Raw genomic sequence first — 5,412 nt, forward strand, 5'->3', positions numbered from 1 at the left:
AACTCATACTTTTCAGAAAAAGATAATAATCAAAATCAATCAGAATAAGTACTGAAATGGCTTATTTCATTTCAATGGTTTATTTTACATGTTCTAAAATTGTAATTAATAATTTTAAGAGTATTTTTTTCTTTTTATTTTTGATTGGGACATGGTAAAATAAAATCTATCAGTAGAAAACATTATATAACTTTTTTTGTTTGTATTGTAGTTACATTTAAACATTCACATTCACAAATAAGTTATATATTTTCTATAACTATGGTAGCCCAAATCATTATTTATTTTTATGACATAAGTATTAATTATGAAATACTAAGTCATAAATATGAAATAAAAGCCATAATTATGACATTAAAAAACTCATAATGTGGTGACTTAAATTTTATCTCAAAAATCTAAATTTTATATATCTCTATTTTGACTTGGAATATTATAATTTTGGCTTATCTAATAGATATGACTTAGTATGTCATAATATGACTTAATTATGATTTACCAAAGCATGGTTTCTATATATACATTGCATATATATACTGTGTATATATATATATATATATATATATATATATATTTGATCAGAAATGTATTAATGTATTAATTAGTGCGTTTATTCTCGACTTTTTTCTCAAAATTTAATGAGTTTATTCTCAACATTTTATTTAGACTTTTTTCTCGAAATTTTACAATTTGTTTCTCGAACTTTAACGACGTTTTTCTTATAATTTAATGTTTATTCTCAACATTTTATCTCGACTTTTTTTCTAGCAATTTAACGACTTTTTTCTCGTAATTTTATGAGTTTATTCTAAACATTTTATTTCGACTTTTTTTCTTGAAATTTAACGAGTTTTTTCTCGATACATAATGACTTTATTCTCGAAATTTAACGAGTTTAATCTCAACATTTTATTTCGACTTTTTTTCTTGAAATTTAATGATTTTTTTCTCAAAATTTAACGACTTTAATCTCGAGATGGTTTGATTTTTTTATTATTGCTTGGCCCTAATCCTCTTTCGTAGTAGTGTATATTGTTAGAAAAGATTTCTATTTTAAATAAATGCTCTTCTTTTTAACTTTTTATTCATCAAAGAATCCTGAAACAAAAGTATAGCAGGCTCCCCAAAACAATATTAAGCAGCACAACAGTTTCCAGCACTGATAATAAATCAGCATATTAGAATGATTTCTGAAGGATCATGTGACACTGAAGACTGGCGTAATGATGCTGAAATTTCGGCTTTGCATCACAGGAATAAATTAGATTTTAATGTATATTAAAATAGAAAAACTTTATTTTACATCGTAATAATATTTCACAATATAAAATTTTTGAGCCTTGATGAGCATAAGAAACTCCTGTAAAAAAAAACATTAAAAATCGTTCTGATGTATATCATGATATATATATATATATAGAGAGAGAGAGAGAGAGAGAGAGAGATAACGCACACACACACTCACACACAGCCAGCCATTTACAGTTAAAATTTTAAATGTAAAGAAATCAATGTAATATAAGGTGTTTTTCTTATAGTCTCATTCTAAACTCCAGATACACTCATTTAATTGAAGTTTTTTTTTTAATGTCAGTATTTTCCTTCAGGGGGCGCCAGAGGATATGGAGATGGGTTTGTTTAGTTTTTCTTGTCTCGCTTTGAATTAAGATTAAGGATATCACTAAAATGATTGTTGTTGTTTTCAGAAAAAGTTTAGTGTTCTACTTACTTGGACCATTTTTTTTACCAGGCTGAATAAAGCTGTTTTAGGCATTTCCTGGTGGCATTTGTTCAGTTTTGTCATCTCATGAAAAACGAAAATGCTTTTAACATTAAAATCACCTCAAAGGCATTGGCCAAAAAACTATCTGCTTAAGTATAAGATTTGTCACAGAGGACAGACAGAGTGGACACAGCCATAAATCTGAGGATGAATATCACAGCTGGCATAACGCTGTCAGTGACACATATACCTCCTCCTCTCCCTCAAATTTGGGCCACGCTCCAACTTTAAAGTAATCAAAAATGTCTCATTCTAGGGGAGATTTTTGTAGTTTGTGATAAATTCTGTCCAATAAAGCCGACGAGATGACAGCTATGAAGGATGTAAAGGACACCGAAAAGAATGAATGATTATGTAAGGCCCCACTTCCTGCAGGGAGGGCCCTCTGCCAGAGACAGCACAGTTCTAACTCTATAAAAATGTCAGTGTAAAAGTTTTGGAGTCCTGCATTTGCAATGAATTTAAGAGACTCAAGAGTGAGCAGGTTTGTGTATCTGAATTGGATCTAGCAGGCCCTTTCCCAAATGGCAAACTTGTTGTATGAGACCATAAAGTGTTCCATTTGTCATTTTAGGTTTCATAAAGGCACTCATGAGTTTCTGCCTACCTTTTTGCAGCTGCTGTGTTTCCTCAATGTGCACTTTTTCTGATGCAGACTACTAAGTGATTGTCTGTGTGTCACAATTATGTCACAATTTAACAGCCTTTCATTTCCTTCTGGTTTTACAGTTTGATAATCATATCTAGGGATATGAATGGTGTTAAAGGGATTGTTCACCCCCCCAAAAAGAGAGAACATTTTAAACTCCTTTACTCACCCTCATGTCATTCCAAACCTGCTTGACTTACTTTTTTTTCATCAGAACATAAAAGAAAACAAATATATATATTTTTTATTTTGTCTTTTCCATACAACACAAGTTATAAATATAAGATAGAAAGTCATAATTGTACAAATAATTTCATAATTTAACTTTGTCATTATTTTAACATTTTTCTAACTTTTTGTCATAATTATGACTTAATTTTGATTTTCCAAAACATGTTTTTTTTCCCCCCACATGGCAGAAATGGGTTTCCATATACAGTATAACAAAAAGGTATGGACATATGGACATAAAGGTGTCCCATAATTTGAAAGTCATAAGTCATAAGATCCTAAAAATATGACTTTTCTCATTAATTCGACTTTATTATGATTTAGTATCCCATAATTTCCATATGTTATCTCATAATTATAACTTAATTAGGAAATACTAAAGGATGAGACAATGAGTCCTTTTTACATTTCTTATGTAAAACAGAAACTAAAACAAATTTAATTTTTGCATTTCCATTTGCTCTATTAGCAAAAGAAGAACATATGCAATAGCCAATTTAGGACTTCTAAAAAGCGAGAGAGAAAAAAAAATGAGTGATTGATTACGTTGGTCCGTTAAGAGAAAGATGTCAAATTTTCCGTCATTCCCTCAGGTGGTGTATTAGAAACACTTACACTGCAGCGTTAACGAGTTTTCTGTAATTTAATGCCACAGTAATATAACAAAGTATAGTATAATAATTGGGGGGGTGGCAAAAAAAACTTTACTAGATTTATGATGTTGGCAATCATCACAGTCTGTGAAAAGGTTCCTTGAGGTCCAGTGTTGTCTTTCACTGGATGGACAAAAAATTCTTCAAATGATCTTCTTCTGTCATACAGGTTTAGAACAACTGAGAGTGAGTAAATGATGACAGATTTGTCATTTCTGGTTGAACTATCCATTGAAATGTGACAATAATGAATCCCTTGAAATTCTAATGACGGACATACACTCGTCAACACACACACTTTTTGTGTTGCTGCTACTGTAGAGTTGCTTATGCAAACACTTTAGCGTTCTGTGCAGCATGCTAACATTTGCTCAACACTGTCCTCCTGTGCAACAGAAAACAAACACACACTGCTGGCCCAGAGGAGCACGGGCCAGAGTGCCACAATAAATCAAAGTGCCAGCTCCAACACACACACACACACACACACACACACACACACATTCTGTAAGCAGAATGCATCTTGACAAGAGGCTTCTCGGTGCGGGTGCTTTGTGTTTTGGTGTCAGGAGCAGAGGAGTAACACAGATAACAGATGGATTTATGACAGGGCTTAGGCAAGGATTAGGGCACCTCAGACCTAGATGATTGCACAGCTTATCATGTCAACTTTAGCTTTATCACAGACATAAGCTTCTGAGAAGACCGCCAGAATGAATGGAACGAAGCCGCGTGGGGCGGGTTAGACAAAGAGAGAGGCAGAAATGCTATCTTAGCAATAGAGGAAAAACAGTATGAACTATGATTTTGTTAATTGTTTTGCTAGTATATAGTACACACACTCACAATGACATGTGTGCAAGTGTTCTTTAGCAGTGGGAGGAGTGATGGAGGAGGAAGATGGTGCATCTGATGAATGGACCATTTTGTCCAAAGAGCTAGAAACATGAGCAGTGGATGGTCAGAGAGGCCAAAAATGATGTGATTGTATATTATCCTCCTCCAAATGTGTGTGTTGATGTAAATGCCCTTCATTTTCACATCACTGGTGTGTCTTTGTGGGCAATTATGAAATCCATAAACTAGATATATGCCGAGAGGTCGTTTACATATTTCTTTGGCTATCTTGATGTTTTATTGCTTAAAGCTCTCAGCATACGTGTTAATGCGCTATGACTTTATGTTGGAGTGAATTTACGACAGATTTATATAAACCCACAGGAACATTATCCATGGATGGGTCTGGCTGTATTTTGTGGGCTTTTCCCACATTTTCTTATTTTGATTTTGGGTGAAATCTGCTGAATTTTGCAGGATCGATTTAAACATGGTAAAAAGGGTTATTAGAGGACAGATTCACAAAAAATAAAATGATTGCCTCACACTTAAATCTGTTTATCTTCATGAGAAGATTTTTTCATGAATGTGAGTTATTTAAAATATTAAGCATTGCAACACTTATATATACACAATACATATAGTGCATACACTACCGGCTGAAAGTTTGGAATAATTAATTATTATTAATATTATTTATTTTTCCATGTTTTTGAAAAAAGTCTAAAAAATAATCAAATATTAAGCATCAAAAATAGTTTTCAGCATTGATAATAAGAATCAAATCAGCATAGAATGATTTCTGAAGGATCATGTGATACTGAAGGCTGAAGTAATGATTGCTGAAAATTCAGCTTTGCCATCATAGGAATAAATTACATTGTCAAATATATTAAAATAGAAAACAGGCATTTTAAATTGTAATAATATTTCACAATATTACTGTTCTTACTCAGTTTTTTTCATAAAAGAAATTCAACCTTGGTGAGCATAAGAGACTTATTTAAAAAACAAAAAAGTAGTGTATTATCATATTTTACTTATACATATAATATCTAATACTTGTATTTTTATGGGACTAGTAGGCCTATATAATTGGCCAACATAAAACATGTCATTTTATACTTGAGGAAAAATTTAAATGTTAAGGTAACTTAACAATTTGGAAATACTTTTGCGTATACTTTATCCTAAAACTGTACAATTATTTTTAAGAAAATGTATGTAAGATTTTTTTTTCCTTAAAAAAAAAAAAAAAA

Source organism: Sinocyclocheilus grahami, unplaced genomic scaffold (assembly GCF_001515645.1).
Source record: "Sinocyclocheilus grahami isolate Dianchi unplaced genomic scaffold, SAMN03320097.WGS_v1.1 scaffold50.1, whole genome shotgun sequence".
Lineage (NCBI taxonomy): Eukaryota > Metazoa > Chordata > Actinopteri > Cypriniformes > Cyprinidae > Sinocyclocheilus > Sinocyclocheilus grahami.